The sequence below is a fragment of the Lissotriton helveticus genome, chromosome 11 (genome assembly GCF_964261635.1).
Source record: "Lissotriton helveticus chromosome 11, aLisHel1.1, whole genome shotgun sequence".
Lineage (NCBI taxonomy): Eukaryota > Metazoa > Chordata > Amphibia > Caudata > Salamandridae > Lissotriton > Lissotriton helveticus.
In genome coordinates this window covers 332,542,887-332,564,372 of record NC_136072.1, presented here as the reverse complement: position 1 = coordinate 332,564,372, position 21,486 = coordinate 332,542,887, and the positions used below count along the sequence as shown (strand labels likewise).

General features: G+C 50.8%; 1 protein-coding gene across 6 annotated transcripts in view; it reads left to right on the top strand.

Annotated features, from left to right (window-relative positions):
* The window catches only part of SEPTIN2 (septin 2), an 806,446-nt gene that overhangs the window by 281,958 nt on the left and 503,002 nt on the right, over positions 1 to 21,486 (top strand). The gene's annotated exons all lie outside the window — the stretch shown is intronic.

Sequence of the window (21,486 nt, the reverse complement as noted above, 5' to 3'; positions counted from 1 at the left end):
AATTATGCACAACAAAATACTAAAAAAAATCCCAATTCCCATCCACCACCCCCTTTATTCCAACCCTCAAGATCTATATGAGATTCACTACTTAAGCTGGCAACAAGGGCTCTTCCATCGCAGGGGGTTCCAACCACAGACCACGATACTCCACCCTCCGGTTCCAAATTTTATAATGCTTGTGTGGGCACCCCCTGGCCACAAAAAAGGGCTGCTCCAGGCCCATGCAAAAATTGAGGCCGTTTTTCCAAGCTGCCATTGATGTAGCCCTCGTTGCCTTCCAGGCTTTAGCAATGTCCCGCTTTGCCAGGGTAAGACCCAAGAGCAAAAGGTATCGTTTGTAGATATTGCCCCCCACCCCCTCCATGACATGTAAGAGTGCCAGCTGTGGTGTGTGGGTAAGCTCCCAGCCCAGGACCTCTGAGAGGCAAGCAAAGACCCCCCTCCAGAAACGATCCAATGATGTGCATTGCCAAACTGTGTGGATAAACGTACCCTCCGCCTGGTCACAACGCAGACATACCGGTGAGGAGATCATCCCCGCCCGCATAAGCGCGTCCTAGTAAAGTAGACCCTGTGGAGGTATTTAAATTGAACTAGTCGAAGTCGCATCACAATAGCCGCCCCCCCTTGGGGCTGCCAGGTCCTCTACCCAGTCCTCTTATTTCAGCCCGCCCACATCCGCCTCCCAGTCCCCTCGGAGCTTCCGAAGTGTGGAGGAGGAATGTATTACCAGGGTTTGATGTATACAAGAAATCTTCTTTTCCCCTAAATCCCCCATAAAGAGTTTAGCCTTGATGGGACTGAACTCAGGGACGGACTCCAGACCCTGCAGACTAGGGGATAGTGCATGCCGCAGCTGCAGATACTGATAAAACTGTGTCTGATGCAGATGAAACTCCTCTTAGAGAACCCGAAATGATTTGAGCGTTGTATCGGCCACTACATCGCCCCATGTGGAAATACCAATGGCATCCCACCCCCTAAATCCGGAAGGGCCGCCAACTGGGGCAGCCGCTTGTTGTTCCACAAGGGGGTCTCCCGGGTCAAAAAGCCCCACCAGCCCATGCGTCGCAGCGCCTGCCTCCAAATCTTGAAAACCACCCTTGTAGCCGGCGGCAGTGCACTACGCTGCCTTGCTGAGTACAGTATTGTGTGTAGCGTGTGCTGGCCCATAAGACAGCGCTCCAGCGCATACGCCGGGTCCTCTCTGTCCCCATACCACCAATCGTTGAGGACCAACAGGTGCGAAGCCTGATAGTATGAGAGGAGATCCGGGGATGCCAACCCCCCACAATAAGTCAAGCGGAAACAAGTACGCATTGCCACCCGAACCCACCCGCCCTCCCACAGAAACTGTCCTAACACGGAGTTCAACATTCGGAACCATCTAGCTGGGATCGGATACGGATTATTCTGCAGCTGGTACAGAAGTCGGGGGAGCGCTACCATTTTAAAAATTGCTGATCTGCAGAACAGCGTCAAGGGCATTCGAGACAAGAACTTGATATCCGCCCGCACCCGCCACCACACAGGTGCCACATTACGCTCCCAGGCCACTGTTGGTACCTCAGAGAGCACTACCCCCAGGTATTTAAATCCACCCGCTGCCGACTGAACCTTGGACGACCATGAGCCCACCCTCGTCTGCCCGCCAAGAACCCATAGCGTGGATTTGCGGGGGTTCATATAGAGACCCGACTTCTCCCCAAAAAGCTGCATGATAAGTAGAAGCCGTGGCACCGTCTTGTCCACAGCCGTCAAGAAGAAGAAAACGTCGTCCGTGTACAACCCAATTCTATCGGAGAGGCCCGTGGCCCACTCAAACCCATGCACCTGTGGGTCCATGCGCACCCAAGCCGCCAGGGGCTCCATAGCTAGGGCAAACCGGTATGGCGACCGGGGACAGCCCTGCCGCGTGCCCCTCTGAATCGCAAAGGTGGAGGAGGCCGCGCTGTTAGGCCAGTCTACAATAGTTTCACATAAGAAAGGAATCGCGGGCCCAGGTTGAGCCTAGGCAGCAGGGCAAACAGGTAGACCCAGCTCAGGGAATCAAACGCCCTATCCATATCAGCCAAAAGTAAAGCTGCCGGCTCCCCTAGTTGCTGAGTTGCCGCAACCGCCACCTGCGCCCTTCTGATATTGTGTCGGGTAGCCCGCTGGGGCATAAATCCCGCCTGGTCTGGGTGTACCAGCGATGCTGTGTGTGGCAGCAGCTGATTGGCCAGTGCCTTTGCCAGAATCTTGGCCTCCACATTAGAGGGAAATGGGGCGGTAGGACGCATGACACTCTGATGGCCGCCCGGGCTTGTGGAACACAACCACCTCTGCGTGCCTCCAATCTGGGGGAAGCACCCCCTGGCCCGCGCCTCCTCCACCACAGCCCGGTAATGGCGGGTCAGCTGCAAATTATATCGACAAAAAAACTCATTCGGAAACCCATTGGGTACAGGCGCCTTCCCGGGATTCAGTTCTCCCAGGGCCGCTCCCAGGTCCTCATCCGAAAGGGGGACCTCCAACTGGTCCCGCTGCTCATCCGAAAGCGCCTTGGGAGGTAATCTGTAATTAATTTTTCAACTGTGGCAGCCTCCAGGCACTACCGGGGGGCATAGAGATCGGCGAAATACTTCGCAAAGCTCTCCGCTATGGCTGGGGGATCAGTTATCGGGTCTCCCGCTGGATCCAATAGTCCCGGTAGGGCCTGAGCATGGAAGGTGCCCTGGCACAGGCGGTGCAACATTTTCCCCGATTTGTCCCCCCCATTGGTACACCCTACTGCGCGCAGCCAGCCAGGCCTGATGCGCCTCCTCCTTTCCTGTCGGGCCAGAAGCAATTGCCTCACTCCCAGATCACTCCCCGACTCATGATTCTGCCTCTCAAGTCTCTCTGTTTGTCTCTGCGCAGGTCAGTTCCTCCCTACGCTGCCTATCAGCCGCTGCGCACCAGGATATATCCACCCCCCGCAGAGTGGGCTTTAGCACCTCCCACAGCATGGCCGCACTAGACATGGTTCCCACATTCTCTGTCAGGTACTGGGCGATGGATTCCCCCATATGGGCTGTATATTCCTCGTTTTGAAGATTCCACACCACTAGGTGCCACCGGAATGGCGGCCTTCTCCTCCCAGTGTCTAGCTCTATATATATATATATTGGGGAGTGGTCCGAGAGACCTCGAAGCAGTATCCCCGCCTCCACCACCCTACCCAGCGACAAATATATAATCTAACCTAGAGAAGGATTTATGAACTGCCGAAAGGTAGGCGCCATGTGTCGACTCAATCCATTCCCATCACGAATGCATGCATTTTCGTTGGCAGACCCCATCTAACACCGTCTCCGGTCCCCGACCTGTCCTGTACTATCTGCATGACATCGTTCCAGTCCCCACCCACCACTGACATGACATCGGGCATATCCGCCCACAGTGACCACAGCCGTTTAATTAGATTCCATTGTAGCGGGGGTGGAGCGTACACGCTACCCAAAATCAGGGGTTCCCCCGCCAATCCTGCCCCGGATAAACAAGTAGCGCCGCTGCAAATCGGACCACTGCTATTCATGTGTGTATGGGACCCTTCGATGCACCAGTATGGCCACTCCCCGTGACCCCCTGAAGAAGCCTGCGTGAAAGACCTGTTGGAATCCATAGCGTTGCAAGCATAAGGCCTTCGTGCCCATGAGGTGCGTCTCTTGTAACAGAAGAACATCTGCCCGCGATCGCTTCGCGTGCTGGAGTATTGCCCCCCGCTTGACCTTGTCTAACGCCTCTCGGACGTTACAACTTAGAATACGAAGACCACCCTGCATTCCATGCCCGCCCACGGACGTATTAGCCATTGGGGAATCCCTTGCCGTGTAACATGAATGCTAAGCCTCGGTGGTGTGTGTGTGGCCGGTGTCGGGCCTGTGATGAAAGTGCGACCTGAAAACCAAAACATCCCCATACCTCAACCCAAACTCTGAAGTATCTGTCGCGGAGGGGCTGATCCCCAGTCCCCAACAGGGGGATGGGTTCCGCCGCACCCAATGGATCCCCAACTCACAGCCCATTCGACAGGGCTCCCGCCAGTTCACTCCTGACGGTAACACAAGCCCAGTTCAGTACAATCCGGTATCTTTCAAGTGAAGTTCTGCCTCGCAACACCGGCGTCCCCGCTATGGCTCCAATGTCTGTTCACCCAGGGCTGGCCCCCTTCAGGAGGCCTCACTGCTGGACTGCGAGCGCTGCCTGGACCTTGCCCGTCTATCATTGCTCTGCTGCCGACCACGGGGACCCCCCCCACCCGAGCCGCATCACTCACAGAGGAGTCCGATTCTCTTCCCGGTGGGGTATGAGGCCTCACCCTCACTGTCTCATCCGTCCATCGAAAGACCTCCTCTGGGCTTTCAAAAAAGTGGGTGCGCGATTGAAAGACCACCCGAAGGCGAGCAGGGAACAGCAGGGCGTATGGAAGTTTAAGCTCTCAGCCGTGCCTTAGCTGCCATGAACAATTGGCGCTGCTGCTGAACTTGTTGCGTGTAGTCGGGGAAAAATCAGGATACAGGCATTGTTCTATAGCAAGGGTTCTTTGGCCTGGGCCTGTTTCAAAATCGTGTCTCTGTCCATATAGTTCAGTAGCTTGGCGATGACAGGACGCGGGAGGGCCCCCACCGGAGGTTTCTGCATGAGTGCACGATGGGCCCGCTCCAGCCAAGTGGTGAGGAAGCGCTCCATGTTCCCCTCCTCGCAACCTTCTGGGAACCCAACAAAGCGGAGATTATTGCGTCGGCCCATCCTTCCGCGTCTTCCGCTCTGAGTACGAGGCCCCTTTGGACGGTTTCCATTGCAGCCACCTTCAGCTTCAGTTCCGTGACGTCATCCTCCACTCCTGAGATGCGGGTCTCGGCCTCAGTGATACGGGACACTGCGTTGCGCAGGTCCTGTCGCAGCAACATAACATCCGCTCCTACTGCCCCTATCTTTGCATCCAGCATGTCCCTGGACTGGGTGATGGCGACCGTGAGGGCCGCATTGTCTGGCGCCCCTCCTGGTTGACCCCCAGATGCTCAAGGCCCTGCCCCGGGCCAGTAAACTTATCGATAGGCCCTTGTTTAGTCGAGCTGCGGCCTCCTTTGTCTCTGGTCATGGCCATTCCGCAGACCCACAGGCCCGATCCAACTCACACCTTGCGACTCCCCAAGACTGGTCACTGCCACCCCTCCGGACTGGACCCAACCACAGTCTCACCCAGGGGCCCCACTTCCACCTGGGTTCGCCAGCCGGCCCGTGCTACCCGGCAGGTTCCTCACGCCGTCCCCACCGGCCCACGGGCAAGGCCGAGCTCCATCCACACGCCTACGGCCAGCCCCACGGACCCCAGCAATCACAGAGGGCCAGTTGCATGTCCAGGAGTGTGGAATCAGATGCGGGCCAGCAACCCAACCTCCAGGGCCCAGCCTCTCGGCCTGACGATGACGCCGATGTCCTGCCCTCACTGCTGCGCCATAGGCCCCACCAGGCCTGAATGAATGAATGAATGAAACAATTTTTGTAGATGCGCGTACTAAGCCCAATGGGCGTCATGGCGCCTAGTCAAATCAGATGCAGAAGCTAGCAAAACTACTAAGTCCTATTTGCTCATGGGTAGGCCCTCTTAAAAAGTAGGTTTTGAGAGCCTTTTTGAAAGAGTCGATGGTCGGGAGCGTTTTTATTTCTGTGGGAATGGAGTTCCACAGCTGCGGAGCAACCACGGAAAAAGCTCTGGCGCCCCATCTGGCAAGTTTGAAACGAGGAACAACCAGTTGACAGAGTCCCGCAGATCGGAGGTTTCTTGTGGGGACATAACGCATAAGAAGAGATCCGATAGCACTGGCAGGACCATCCTTCAATGCTATGTGGGTCAGACAGAGAATTTTAAAAGCAATTCTGTGCTGCACCGGGAGCCAGTGAAGCTCCTTCCTGGCTAAGGTGGCTGAAGATGCTTTCGGGAGATCCAAAACAAAGCGTGCTGCAGCGTTCTGGAGAATCTGCAGACGATGTATCAGGCCTTTATTGGCTTCCATGTACAGGGAGTTGCAGTAATCCAGCCTTGAGCCAACCAGGGCGACTGCAACCTGTTTACGCGCCTGGGGGGAAAGGTAACCGCGGATTTTATTGAGCGTCCTGATCACGCCCCAGCAGGTGGCCACGGTCCTGTTGACTTGCAGGGACATAGAGAGCGAGGTGTCAAATAATACTCCAAGATTTCTGGCGGAAGGGGAGGGAGTGGGGCAGATGCCAAGAGAAGAAGGCCACCACTCGCTCGACCACAGATTTTGACACTTCCCAAAAACCAACACCTCCGTTTTTTCGCCGTTTAGTTTGAGGGAATTTATAGTCATCCAGTCTGCCACATACTGCATGCAAACCCTGAAACTAGCGGCAGCTGTGCTAACCGAGGTGTGGGCTAGTGATACCATAATCTGGGTATCATCTGCGTAGGATACCACCTCCATCCCCTGAGATTTAACCAGTCTTGCAAGGGGGGCCACATATATGTTAAACAGGGTCGGGCTCAAGGCCGACCCTTGTGGCACCCCACACTGCAATGACTTGGCAGGGGAGAGGTGGTTCCCAAGCATAACTCTCTGTTCCCTTTCGGTCAGGAAGGAGTTTAAGAGGCCTGGGGCAATGTCTCTGGGGATGGTGCCTCTGGCTGTACCTGCCACTTTGCCACCAACACAGTCCGTAGGGGGGGGGACGGGGGCGCACCAAGCTCCCACACAAAGGCCTAGCGGAGACGGCACATGCACACAGAGAGGGGCTGTGCAACCTGCCCCAGTCACAGAGACCCTCGCTCAGCCCGACCGAGCCTCCAACCGCCACTGAGGCCTAGGAGATGAGCCGGGGGGGCCTCCGCTCCGCTGCTGCCGCCACCGGACCCCCAGTTGGCCACAATGCACCGGAGGCGAGGGGGGGGGGGGGGGGGGGAGTACGGGGGGCGAAGCAGCCAACCAATACCCCCGAGGGCCCCACACACGGCCCGACAGTGCCGCTGATCCCCACCACTACACCAGCGGAGAGCAGCTCTCTGGAGTACAGGCCTGCCGCCCCTCCTGCCGGCCGCCTGTTCCCTCTCACCTCGTCGTCTTCCTCCGACATCCTGAAAAGCTGTCCCGAATCGCTCCAGGCACTCCTCCTCACCGCTGCGGTCCGATTTGACCGCCGGGCCTCCCCGCCGCACCGCAGCTCACCCGTCCGAGACTCCAGGCTCCCTCCGGGCAGGGGCGGCCTTAGGCATGTGCAAACTGTGCACCTGCACAGGGCCACCAAACCCCAGGGGCCACCACGCCAATATATATCCTTAATAAAATAATCCTCTGAGGATGGATACATATTTGCGTGGCGGCCCCTGGCAGGGATTTGGCGGCCTCTGGTTCTGTTCCACTTCCAAACAATCTGACACCCCCCCCCCTCTTCACTGGCCTCCGCCCCGCCCGGACCCCCTTTTCCGGGGCCCCCTACCTACTCTCCCTGCCCAGGGCCACCATGAGCCCAGAGCCGCCCCAAGACCGCCGGACAGTCGGCTGGCCCCCCGCTGCCACTCCGGACCGCCCACTGCCTCTCGGAGCGTCCGTCAGCCAGGCCCGGCACCACACTCAGCCCTGAATCCGCCGCAGCTGCGCCGCCTCACACCCGCGGGCCCTCTGCACCCCGCCAGGCCTCATGTCCGCCTCTGCAAGATCTCTGCTCCACGGCGGCCCACACCTCAGTTAAGGACTCCAGTCGTCGGGGGAGCCTGCGTCACCTTCAGACACTGTAATAGCAGTCTCAGTGAGACCGGATTGCCCTGATAATCGTCGGATAATCGTGGGGCTGGACAGAGCTGGCTCAGAACACGTCCGCCATGTTGGCTACCAAGCCACGCCCCGCATCTGTTTTAAAAATCCAAAATGGATCTCTTCCTAACAGCAACATTTAAAATACATATTTTTATTTGCGATCATTTGTAAATAGGTAAGTGCCAGGCTGACCTGGGTGAAGTTCATGCCCTTCGACAAAGGTACAATTTATTTAAAACTTAAAACATAGAAGCACCCACAAAACAGCATAAAATGCAGGCTATCCTGGACAGAAAATGAGATAAATTACATGGACACAGGATTTCTACCTTGTTCTATCCCTAGTAGTGGCCAAAAGCAATGTATCAGATGTAATCTAAACCTGGTTAGTAGGTACTGATTATTTGACTCTCAAGTCAAGTCAAGTCAAGTCAAGTCATACAATTTATATAGCGCACTACATACCCAGAGGGTTTCAAGGCGCTTAGGAAGGGGAGGAGGATTATATGTCAAATATCCACGTTTTAAGCTGCTTTCTGAACGCTAGGTGATTCTGGGTGAGGCGAAGGTAAGCGGGGAGTGAGTTCCATGTTTTGGCAGCCAGGTAAGAGAAGGATCTGCCTCCCATGGTGGTCTTGTTGATGTGGGGTACAGTGGCGAAGGCTTGGTTGGAGGATCGAAGTAGGCGGGGGGGGGAGTAGAAGGACAGTCGGGAGTTGAGGCAGTCTGGTCCGATGTCGTAGAGTGATTTGTGTGCGTGGGTGAGCAGTCGGAAAGTAATCCTCTTATTGACGGGTAGCCAGTGGAGATCTTTAAGGTGACCAGAGATGTGTTCGTTGCGTGGGATGTCTAATATGAGCCTGGCTGAGGCGTTTTGGATTCGTTGTAGTTTCTTCTGGAGTTTGGCGGTGGTGCCTGCGTAGAGGGTGTTTCCGTAGTCCAGTCGGCTCGTGACCAGAGCGTGGGTGACTGTTTTCCTTGTTTCGGTGGGGATCCAGCGAAATGTTTTTCTGAGCATGCGAAGAATGTTGAAGCAGGAGGAGGATACGGCGCTGACTTGTCTGTTCATTGATAGTGAGGAATCCAGGATGACGCCAAGGTTTCGTGCGTGGTCTGTCGGGATGGGTGCATTTCCGAGGGCTTCCGGCCACCAGGAGTCGTCCCAAGCAGAGGGGGATTTACCTAAGATGAGGACTTCTGTTTTGTCTGAGTTCAGTTTCAGTCGGCTTTGTTTCATCCATTCGGCGACTTCTTTCATTCCTTCGTGAAGGTTAGTTTTGGCGGTGCTGGGGTCTTTGGTGAGAGATAGGATCAGTTGAGTGTCGTCCGCGTAGGAGATGATGTTGAGGTTGTGTTGGCGGGCGATGGCCGCGAGGGGGCTCATGTATACGTTGAAGAGGGTGGGACTGAGTGAGGATCCTTGTGGTACGCCGCAGATGATTTCAGAGGCCTCTGAATTGAATGGTGGGAGGCGGACTCTCTGGGTTCTTCCCGTGAGGAACGAGGTGATCCATTCCAGTGCCTTTCCTTGGATTCCGATGTTTCTGAGGCGATGTAAAAGGGTGCTGTGGCAGACTGTGTCGAAGGCTGCAGAAAGATCGAGGAGGATGAGGGCGACTGTGTCTCCATTGTCCAGTAGAGTACGGATGTCATCTGTTGCTGCGATGAGGGCGGTCTCAGTGCTGTGTTTGGCTCGGAATCCAGATTGTGAGGGGTCGAGTGAATTGTTGGCTTCGAGGAAGGCGGCGAGTTGGTTGTTGACAGCTTTCTCGATGACTTTGGCCGGGAATGGAAGAAGCGAGATGGGGCGGTAGTTTTTGAGTTCGGTGGGGTCTGCTGTTGGTTTTTTCAGAAGGGCGGTGAGTTCAGCGTGTTTCCAATCTTCTGGGAAGGTAGCGGAATTGAAGGAGCAGTTGATGACGTCTCGGAGGTGCGGAGCTATGACGAAGTCTGCTTTGTTGAAGATGTGGTGAGGGCATGGGTCTGTGGGGGATCCAGAGTGGATGGAATTCATCAGGCGGATGGTGTCCTCCGTGGAGATGGGGTTCCAGGCGTTAAGGGTGTTAACGGGGGGAAGATGGTCGGCTGATGGTAGGGTGGGTTGGTTTCCGGGTTGGTTGTCAAAGTTGTTGTGGATGTCAGCAATCTTGTTGTGGAAGAAAGAGGCTAGGGAATCGCAGAGGGTTTGAGAGGGGGAGATGTCGTTGGAGTTGGCCGAGGGGTTGGAAAATTCCTTGACGATGTTGAAAAGTTCCTTGCTATTGTGGGCGTTGTTGTCAAGTCGATCTTTGAATGCTGTTTTCTTGGCTTTTCGGATCAGTTGGTGGTGAGTGCGGATGGCGCTTTTGAAGGCGTCCTTGTTGCTGGTGGATGGGTCTTTTTTCCAGGCCTTTTCAAGGGAGCGGCACAGTTTCTTGGACTTCTTGAGGTCATCGTTGAACCATGAGGCCTTCTTGATACCAAGTTTGTGTTGACGTTTTTTCATTGGTGCTAGGGTGTTGGCGGTGTTGGAAAGCCAGAGGGTGAGGTTAGATGCGGCTTCGTTGGCGTTAGAAGAGAGGGCTGGGGAGGTTTGAAGGAGCGATGTGGAGATCTGCTCCGTGGTGATTTTGTTCCAGTTTCTTTGTAGAGTTGGTTGAAGGTGGGCGATGGGTTTCGGTTTGTTGTAGGTGAAGTGAACGCAGGTGTGGTCAGTCCAGAGGAGATTCGTAGTGTGGCTGAAGGAGACATGGTTGCTGGAGGTGAAGATGGGGTCGAGTGTGTGGCCTGCGATGTGGGTGGGGGAAGTGACCAGTTGTTTAAGTCCGAGGTTGGCTAGGTTGTCCAAGAGGGTGGTGGTGTTGCGGTCTTTGCTATTTTCAAGGTGGAAGTTGAGGTCTCCCAGAAGGATGTAGTCTTTAGAGGGGAGCGCGTGTGGGGTGATGAAGTCCGTGATGTCTTCACTGAATTTTGCGCGGGGTCCTGGTGGTCTGTAGAGGAGGGTGCCTCTGAGAGTGGTCTTGGGGTCGATGTGGATCTGGAAGTGAAGGTGTTCGGAATTAGCGAGGTTGGCGTCAGAGCTGGTCGAGATGCGGATTGTTTTCTTATGGACGATAGCGATTCCGCCTCCTGTATGGTCCGTGCGGTCCTTGCGTGTGATCTTATAGTCGTCAGGGATAGCGATGGCGATGTCTGGGGCGGAGGAGGCGTTCATCCATGTTTCCGTTAGGAAGGCGACGTCAGGAGAGATGGTGTCTAGTAGGTTCCAAAGGTCAATGGCGTGCCTGTGGACCGAGCGGGTGTTGAGAAGGATGCATTCTAGGTGGTTGGGGTCGGGAGTCTGTGTTGTGGACGCAGCGGATATGCTGTCGGTGCCGATGAATCTGCAGGAGAGGCAGGAGAAAGGGCCATGGGTGCGTCCAGGAGCGGCTTGGATGCAGTTGGGGGCGCGACCGCAACTCTCACCAACGTTAAGTATAGTTCCATAAAAAGAAGTTCTCAATAAGACATGGGTACGGTACATACACAAGGTTTGTACATTTCTCTCTTCTCCTGACCGTGAGACATGACTTTCTATTTTGTCCTGTTCCAATCTGCTTTAACAGTAAGATCGAGAATATCAAATATTTCAGGATGGTTTTGTCCCATGGATATGGACTGTACATATTTAAGCCAGGGGTTCTTATGTCCGCTCTTAAGATTTATACAGTTCTTACTATCATGTGATTTAGCTCTTTCTCCTGATTGAGCCAACTTGAGATTCAAAGCAATCAGGGGTGTTAGGGAAAAGTGTCTGCAATATATCTCAGTCCTAACTATTCATGTATGTTGAAACAGGAGACCTCCTGAGGTATAGTTTTCAAGTGTGTGAGAAATGTTTTTTCTACCACCTGCAATTCAGGAGCATCAATATACCCCCCCCCCTCCTAATCTCACACCCATAAAAAGCAGTTGACACATTTAAACTGGTAAATCTTAAAGAGTACTTTGGCTTGCTCCCCACTCTTAAGACAAAGTCAGCAACAGCAGATAAAATTCTTGCCATCAAATCAATTTTAATAAGTAAGAGCCCTTAAAGACAAAAATCACTCCTAAATAAGGAAATACCTCTAGAGCACCTTCTATAAACTCTGAGAACATCATGAGCCACACCGTTTTCTTTTAAACTTGGTTCATAAAATAGCAGTGTCAGCATTTCTTAGAGTAAAATCACCTGAGAACTCACCAGAATTTCTAATATGAATAGAACACCACCAACAAATGATTACTATTGTGACTAAAATCCATTATCATCCTTTAGATGTGCTCCTTTTCATGACCCCAAAACCTTTTATTCACTATAATGCTTTTCAATGGCAATCATGAACCCGAGTTCTGTAATAGTCACCACAACGTGTTATCTAAGTTGTAGCCTGCCATTCAAGGGGAGTTTATTTGGAATTACCTCTTATATCCTCCTGCCTGTGGTCATAGTGTGCTCACAATGCCCCCTTTGTATCGTTCATTTTCAGGACAGCCGTTTCTAAACCCTATAATGGCTACCACCACATATAGTTCAAGTTGTGACCAGCCAATGAAATCTGACTAGTCCCTTTTAAATTGGACTATCAGAGGATATCTGTACACCAGCAGTCCAGATACAGTGGATGTTTTAACCATTTTATGCCATCCCAAGCTCCTCTTTGAATTCTAATTTCTGAAAAGTCTAAATGGATTTGCACCAGATGGCAAAACACATAATCTCTGAGTAAATTTCTAACTTGTTGCATGAGCCGGAACTGTGCATCATCCTGTACAGATGTCCTATGCAGTAAGCTCTACAGATTTCAACTTGAGGCACACAACCAAGCGCTCCTTGGTCCACCTACCTGATTTTGAGTCAGGTGTATTGCCAGGTTTACACCAACAGATAAAATGTACTCTGCCAGAGTAAATCTTCCTTTGAAGGAGTTGTCTGTCGGATGAAGCACAAAAAACCTCCGCCCTGTTAAGGGTATATGGCATTGTTTTTTTTCTTGTGCTTCACCATCCACTAAACGAAAAATAAACCTTGAAAAAGGTTGATGGGAGGCAGTCATATTTAACGATGCAGTCTCTCAAACTTGCCCAACATGGAACACCCTGACGGTGGTACCTAACCTGCCCATGGGGTTGGTAGACGTTTCTCAAATTGGCAGGTAGGGTAAAGGCAGTGTGGTGGACTTAGTCCTCTGACACCCTGTGTGCTGTTACTGCATCCGCCAAACCTCAATCAGGCCCTTACTGTGCTGTTGATGCTTTTACACTTCCTTTCCACACACCGTCATAGGGCATGATGTTGGCATGCCAGTTAGTGCTTTATATGTGCTGATGTCATCACATCCTGGGCAAGCAGATATGCGACTAAAGTGTTGTGCCATTTGGCATTAATAACGTGTTGTAGCTAGGTAAAAGGTTTCTGGATTCAGGCCTATGTCTGGAGCATATTCATAAGGTGAGTAATCTATGGGTAAACAAAGTATCCAGCAAGCTGTAAAGAATAACAGGTGGCACAGAAAAAAGATGTAGTACATTTCTGGCGATGACTTCCTACAGCGAAGCATTCTTCAAGTTTGAGAGCTCACAATTCTGATAGTGTAAGAAATTAAGCTGTTGGTTGACTGGGGTGTACTCCTTGGTAAAGCAGCAACCGCAATCCTTGTCCGGGTGAGGCACAAGGCAACCCAAAATTAACCTGTTATCCAGTATTATGGGTATCTTTCATAGATTCACATGCCTGAATCATTCCCCGTCGTCGGGGTGGGAGTCCCCGGTAAATAATTATAGTAATGTCACATGGACATATACTTAGTACTAGGCCAGAGGCCTCACATTAGTAGCCTATCTAGGTCCTTATGTAAAAAGGACCAAACTTTGGCCAGTAGCCAATCAGCTCTTATCACCCTCCTGACCTTCCTGGAAGGAGCCCTTGTCCCTCAGATTTTCTACCGCACGTCGTGCTGAAGGGAGTCTCCACTGAGCTCTGCTCAGGTTTCTTCATATATCTTTGAATATTATCCTTTTATCCCTTTATTCTTCAAGTTTTGGTAGTCAATATGGCTACTACTCCTAAAAAAGGGCTTTTTAGACCCTGTGCCTCTTGTAGTAAAATGAGGTTACATATAGAGGACAAACATGATGATTGCCTGTATTGCCTCTATCCTCAGCATTCTGTCAAGGAATGTAAGATTTGTCGCACTCTCCCGGTCAAGACATTGAAGGACAGGGAAGGGCGACTGCTTCTGTGGCTCCAGAGACTTAAAAACAAAGAGCAGGTAGTCTCCTCAGGTGAGAGCGAGTGTTTATTCAAGAGCTTCCACTCTGCTTCAAAAAGGCCTGGGCAGTCATCTCCAGATAAGTCTGTGGCGCCTCCTCACAAGAAGTCAAAGTCTATTGAGGGTCATCCTAAGGTCAAGCCTTCTCTTCAGATGACAGAATTCAAAAAGCCTGCTGTAATGTCGTCTAGCCTGCCTGTGACGTTGTCGACAGTCTCCATTTCGACATCCACGGCGTCTACTTTCTCCATGGCATCGACTACTACCACGTCGACGATGGGTAGGTCAATATCTTCTGTCATTCCTGTCAAAAAGTTGTTGTCGCCGCCTTTGACAGCGCTCCCGTCGACGTCTGCTTCATCGTCGGCGAAAGCAAAGCTTCCAGCGTCGACGAAAATCCCACTGTCGACGAGGACTACCCCGTCGACGAAGATCCCATCGTCGACGAAGATCCCATCGTCGACGAAGACACAACCGTCGACGAAGATACAACCGTCGACGAGTTCCTCGTCGTCGACGGGACCGGCGACGTCGAGACCGTCGACGACGAGACCGTCGACGGCGCCGTCGACGGTGACTTCGTCGTCGTCGAATGCTACAGTGTTGACGCCGCCGTCGACGAGGTCATCGTCGTCGACGAAGACATCAATGATAATTAAATCGCCTGACAAATCAAATATAGTAGACGCTACTCCATCTACAGACACCGCGTCAATGGATTTACACTCCAAAGGCTCTCCCTCATTGAAGTGTATATATACACATTTTAAAATGTCGTCACGTTTGGTCACACCAGAGATGACCTCACCCAGCAAAGTCCAACAGTTGTTGCCAACGCATTTTCTAGAAACGGAAGATCCAGAAGATCAGTCCATGTTTCCCATAGCATCCAGTCCCTCTCATCTAAACATCAAAATTCATGAGAGTTCGGACTGCGAAGATTTTGAGGAAATTACAATTCAGGAATCAGTTCAAGAGCATACCACGGTTCAACCTATGGTGTGCCTTCCAGCTTCAATTGTTTCTGACCTACAATTTCTAATTTCAGATTATAAACAAAGATTTCCATCATCTGCTCCTGCCTCTGGTGTACAGGTACCACAGGAAACCCAAACTCCTAAACATCGACAGCGGCCTCTCCCGTGGGATGTGCATCAAGAACAAGAGACATTTCCTCATCAAAATTCAACGGATGAGGAAGAATATGAGGAAGAAATGGGAATTGATGAGGCCCAGGATGAAGAAGGCGAAATACATGATGACGATGATATGGATTCTGATGATAATGCTAACCCAGATCCAATATCCCCAGACCAAGTACAGGACGATTCAACCCCTGAGGACTTAGGGGGATTCCATAATATCGTAGGAAGAGCGGCTGCAAGATTCAACATCCAAATAGCATCGGAAACGAAGGACTGTTTTCTTCATGATTTCAAAGAACCATTCAAGAGATCAGCTCGCTCCATTCCAGTAATCGATTACATATGGGAGCAAGGACAAAAAATAATGAAAACTCCTCTCTCTCTCATTCCAGTGCCAGCTAGACTTGAAAAGAAATACAAAGCCCCAGACACTGCACCCGCATGTTTGACTGGTCAAACTAAACCTGATTCAGTTATATCTCAAGCCGCTCAGCGGAAGTCCAGCAATCCGTCAGCGACAATGACCGCTCCTCCTGATAAAGAAGGAAGAAAGCTTGACGCCATTGGCAAGAGATTTTCCTCCATGTCCGCCCTATCAATCAGGGCTGCAAATTCTCTGGCTTTACTAGGTCGCTATAATCGACAGATATGGGCAGATATAGCCCCATATCTGGGGGCGATTCCAGAAGACCAGAAAGACGAGGTTAAAAAGATTTTGCTGGAGGGTGAACGCTCTGCTTCAGAGATGATAGAGGTGGCCCTGGATATTGCTTCCACAGGGTTCCGTCAATTGGCGGGAGCAGCAGTTTTAAGGCGCCAGGGCTGGCTTAAAGCCACAGCATTCCGGCCTGAAGTGCAAGCCAAAGTCCTCGACATGCCTTTTGATGGGGAGCGCCTTTTCGGTGAACATATTGATGACATGCTGCAAGGCATTAAGAAGGATACCGAAACGGCGAAAGCCCTAGGCTCTCTACAATTCAAGCAGAATTCCTTTCGAGGCTCCAGAGGTCGAGGACAACAGTCTCGTGGCAACTATCAAGGTTACAAGTCCTCTTATAATTCTTCCCAACAGTACAAACCTCAATATCAGCAGAGGCAACAACACCAAGGACAATCCTCATATAACAAGTCGTCCTTTCGAGGAAGAGGAGGAAAGAAAGACACTAACAGACGTCAATGACTGCTTTCTCCAGCTGGCCTCCACCTCTTCTCCACAATTCGTAGTTGGAGGAAAAATTACCAACTTCCTTCACAATTGGAAGAAAATTACTACAGATCGTTGGGTGTTGCAGTTAGTCCGCTTCGGACACACTCTGGAGTTTCTGGAACATCCTCCTCCAAATCCACCATGTCCGGCGCAACACAAAAATCTACACATACTTCAACAGGAACTCTTGCTAATGCTTCAGAAAAAGGCAGTAGAAAGAGTTCCTCGAGAACAAAAGGGGAGAGGATTCTACTCCCGATTCTTCCTGATCAGAAAAAAGGAGAAGAAGCAGTGGAGACCGATACTGGATTTGAGAAACCTAAACAAATACCTCAAAAAGCAGTCTTTTCGTATGGTTACCCTTCAGGAGGTATTACACCTGCTCAATTCAAAAGACTATATGGTATCCTTGGACCTCCAGGATGCCTATTTTCATATACTCATTCACAAGAGTCATCGACAATTCTTGAGGTTTACAGTGGCAGGCAGGCACTACCAGTTCAGAGTCTTACCATTCGGCCTAAAGTCAGCTCCACGCATCTTTACAAAGTGTCTGTCTCCGGTAGCGGCATACCTTCGCCAGCATCATCATCAAGTCTTTCCCTACCTGGACGACTGGCTTGTCAAGGCTCCTACTCGGACAGGAGTGGCCAAGTCCTCTACCGCCTGCCTTCGTCTCTTCGAGAACCTAGGTCTAACGCTCAACCAGGAAAAGTCAAATCTACGTCCATCACAACGTCTCAATTTCCTAGGAGCGACATTGGATACACAACAGGAGAAAGCCTTCCCTTCCAAGGAACGTCAGGTCAAGCTGAGCAATCTGGCCGTACAAATTCAGACCAAAAAGAGAGTCAGGGTTCGACTATTCAAGTCGTTGCTAGGAATGATGTCTTCCAACATATTTCTCATTCCACATTGTCGTCTCCACATGCGACCTCTACAGGAAGCTTTAACAAATCAGTGGATCCAAAGTACAGGATCCTTCGACGACTGGATCAAGATCACTCAGGTCATGAAAGAGGCTCTGAGATGGTGGATTCTGGGCGACAACCTGAACAAAGGCCTTCCTTTTTTACTCCCAGTCTCTCCTTATGTCATAACCACGGACGCATCACTGGAAGGATGGGGAGCGTTCCTTCAGGAATTGCAAGTACAAGGTCAGTGGTCAGTGGAGGAAAAACGACTCCACATCAATTTGCTAGAGTTACGTGCAGTACGCTTAGCTCTTCGGGCATTTCTTCCCCGAATCAGGAGCTTCCCAGTGCTTGTGAGGACGGACAACACCACCACAATGCACTACTTAAACAAACAGGGAGGTACTCGATCCAAGACGTTGTCTTGCGAATCTCAGCAAATTTGGAGGTGGCTACTCCAGCACAACATTTCTCTGCGGGCAGAGTATGTCCCAGGAGTAGACAACATCCTGGCAGACTCGCTAAGCAGACAGCGCTCAATTTGCCACGAGTGGGAGCTCGACCAGAAGATGCTCGACTCGGTGTTCTCCCGTTGGGCCAAGCCTCACCTGGATCTCTTTGCGACGGAAGTGAATGCGAAATGCCAACGTTACGCAAGCTGGCTTCCCCAGAGAGGATCCCTAGGGAATGCTTTTTCGATGACATGGTGCAAGACCTTTGCTTACGCCTTTCCACCCGTTCCCCTGATCCCAAGGGTTCTCCGGAAATTGAAAGCAGAGACTTGTACTATGATCCTGATAGCCCCAGCGTGGCCACGCCAACACTGGTATACGGAACTACACCTGCTATCGCTGGAACCTCCAATTCTATTCAGGACATGCCCTCATCTCCTTACAATGAACCAGGGACAAGTCCAACATCCGGATCCAACATCTCTCAAATTATCGGCTTGGCTCCTGAGTTCAGAGAGTTCCACAATCTAGATCTTCCACAAGAATGCAGAGTCGTTCTAGCCCGGGCCCGGGCTGAAAGTACTAATAAGACATATTCCCTTAAGTGGAAAAGGTTCTGTTTGTGGTGTAAGGCTCAGAAATTGCATCCGTTCAATTCTACTCCAGCACAAATTCTGCCCTATTTGCTCCACCTAGCCAATTCAGGGCTGGCACACGCTTCAATAAAAGTCCATCTGGCGGCCATCTCCAGGTTTAGACGTTCTTCGTGTGGCGCTTCCCTATGGACCAACAGACTGGTCAAACAGTTTCTGAAGGGTTTATTCAGGACTTTCCCTTCAGTAAGAGCGTCACCACCTACATGGCAACTAAATGTGGTACTAGCTCAACTAATGAAACACCCGTTCGAGCCAATTCATAAAACAGATCTTAAATATTTATCATGGAAAACGGCTCTACTACTGGCGCTCACATCAGCAAGGAGAGTGAGTGACCTGCAGGCTTTTTCTGTGAAAGATCCTTTTATCCAGTTTAAGAATGACAGAGTCATCTTAAGGACTAATCCAAAATTTATACCAAAGGTTCCGTCCTCTTTCCATCTCAATGAACCTATTGTCCTGAGATCTTTCTTCCCAAATCCATCATCTGCGGCTGAAAGATCTCTGCACTCATTGGACTTCAAGCGATGTCTCAAATTCTACATACACAGGACTGAGCAATTTCGGAAGTCTAACCAATTGTTTGTTGCATTTAGCAGGCCCAGGAAAGGCTTAGCATTGACAAAACAGAGCATTTCCAGATGGATTTCATCGGCCATCGCCTTCTGTCACCAACAGGCGGGCCATCCTCTGCCTTCAAAGGTTCGAGCACACTCCGCTAGAGCGGTAGCCACCTCCATGGCGCTCTTTGCTGGGGTACCCATTGTCGACATCTGCAGAGCGGCGACATGGAAGACGCCGCATACGTTCACCAAGCACTACTGCTTGGATTCTGAACTCATGAAGGATGCAGCAGTAGGACAGGCTGTCCTACGTCATCTATTTCATTAGAGGTGAGCCTTCTTCCTCTCATCCCACCTTCCAGGTAATTTGTCGCACATTTCTTATCAGGTTGTGAGTATCATGTAATCTGTGTAACAACTTATGATAAGTTTATTATGTCTTTCAAGATGTATGTTAGAAATGTGCTCATTATTGCTTGCTATTCTGATTCAGGCATGTGAATCTATGAAAGATACCCATAATACTGGATAAGAAATGCGTTACTTACCTGTAACAGCAGTTATCCAGTATTGGTATCTTTCATAGATTCACATGCAACCCACCCACCTCCCCTGGAAGGGCTCATCGAAGTCTTCTCAGTAGGTACTACTTGGCACGGTGCTTACGAAAATCTGAGGGACAAGGGCTCCTTCCAGGAAGGTCAGGAGGGTGATAAGAGCTGATTGGCTACTGGCCAAAGTTTGGTCCTTTTTACATAAGGACCTAGATAGGCTACTAATGTGAGGCCTCTGGCCTAGTACTAAGTATATGTCCATGTGACATTACTATAATTATTTACCGGGGACTCCCACCCCGACGACGGGGAATGATTCAGGCATGTGAATCTATGAAAGATACCAATACTGGATAACTGCTGTTACAGGTAAGTAACGCATTTCTTCTTGACCATTTGCTAGCTTGGCACAGAGCACTCATGCCACACACAATGAATCATACACCAAGTTAGAAGAATAAAACTTTCTTTCTTCAGGGACCCAGTTAGGCCTACTTTAGACAGTACCTTTAAATCTTTGCAGAGCGTTGCGAGGATCTGTGTCAAAAATGCATGGTACAGCCGGAGCAGTGCATCGTTTCCGAGATGCTGTGAGGCTGCAGTACGATGTCCTGCGTTGTCATCTGAACCAGTCAACGAGGGGCTTGCGATGCAAAGTCCGTTGTTGGGTATGCAGCACACAGTCCGGGCGATGCGTCTGTTGCGAGGAGCTGCGATGCGGAGTGCTGCATAGTTGTTGAGGCTGCTGTCTTTCAGGGATGTGATGGCCTGCATTGAGGATATGTCGCACAGTGGGGGTTCTGATGAAGCTGCAGTGGCGATTCAGGTCTTTGCAATGGGTCCAGTTCATGCAGCAGTGATGCGTCTGTTCAACCCGGGTTTTCACCGCGCAGCAGAGGAGAGGAGTTGTTTCTACTAGATCCACAGAAGCTGCCAGAGCACCTTAAGCTCACTTCCAAGGATCCAGAATTGGAGTGGCACCACTTGGCAGTGTAGAATCAGACATCCGAGTACAGGTGCTGAGTCAAGGTCAGAATTATTCCTAGGAGTGGTTTCAGATGTCTAGTATTCATACCCAGGCGTGCCTTTGAAGTTGGGGAGAAACTTCTAAAGGCATACCTTTGAAGTGTACAGTGTGACCTGCCTTCCTGACCCTGGGTCCTGATTAACTACAGGGGCTATGCAGCCCTTTTTGTGGAGGCAGGGCACAGCCTATTAAGGTGTAAGTGGGACTGGATTTAGCTGCGCTCTCCCATCCTGCCAATTGTGGTCCATCCAGTCACATCTAAGCTCCCTTTTGTGTGTGGCTGTTTAGGGGGAATAGACAAAGCTTATTTTTCAACTACATCCAGAGTCATGGTATCCAGAGACCGACTCCAGGCTCCAAATGCCTAAGGCAGGAGACTGCCAACTACCTAAACTGCCATTTTCATATTTTTAATTTAAAATCGGACTTCACCATAAGTTAGTATGTCTCCTTTCAATTCAAGTAACACTAAATATAAACTGGTTACATCTTCCCATTTGGAAATTACAGCTTATTAAATGCTATAAGGTAATTCTGAGGTTATCCTATGGGAGATTTGAGCCTTGCAGTAGTGACAAAACGGATTCAATAGAATTTTAGCACCATAACATGTAAAGCTTAAAAGTGCATGTCCAACTTTTAAAATACAATGCACACTGTCCTCTGGGTTGTCCAGGGCCTAACCTACGGGTGACTTCAATGTATTAAAAAGGATGGTTTGGGCCTAACAAGAAGTTTACTTTGCAACAGCAGTTTCAAACTGTACACACACAGGCTGCAATGGCAGGCCTGAGACATGTTAAAAGAGCTAGTTAAGTAGGTGGCATAATCAGTGCTGCAGTCCCACTAGTAGTATTTAATTCACATGCCCTGGATACATGCAATGCCACTTCA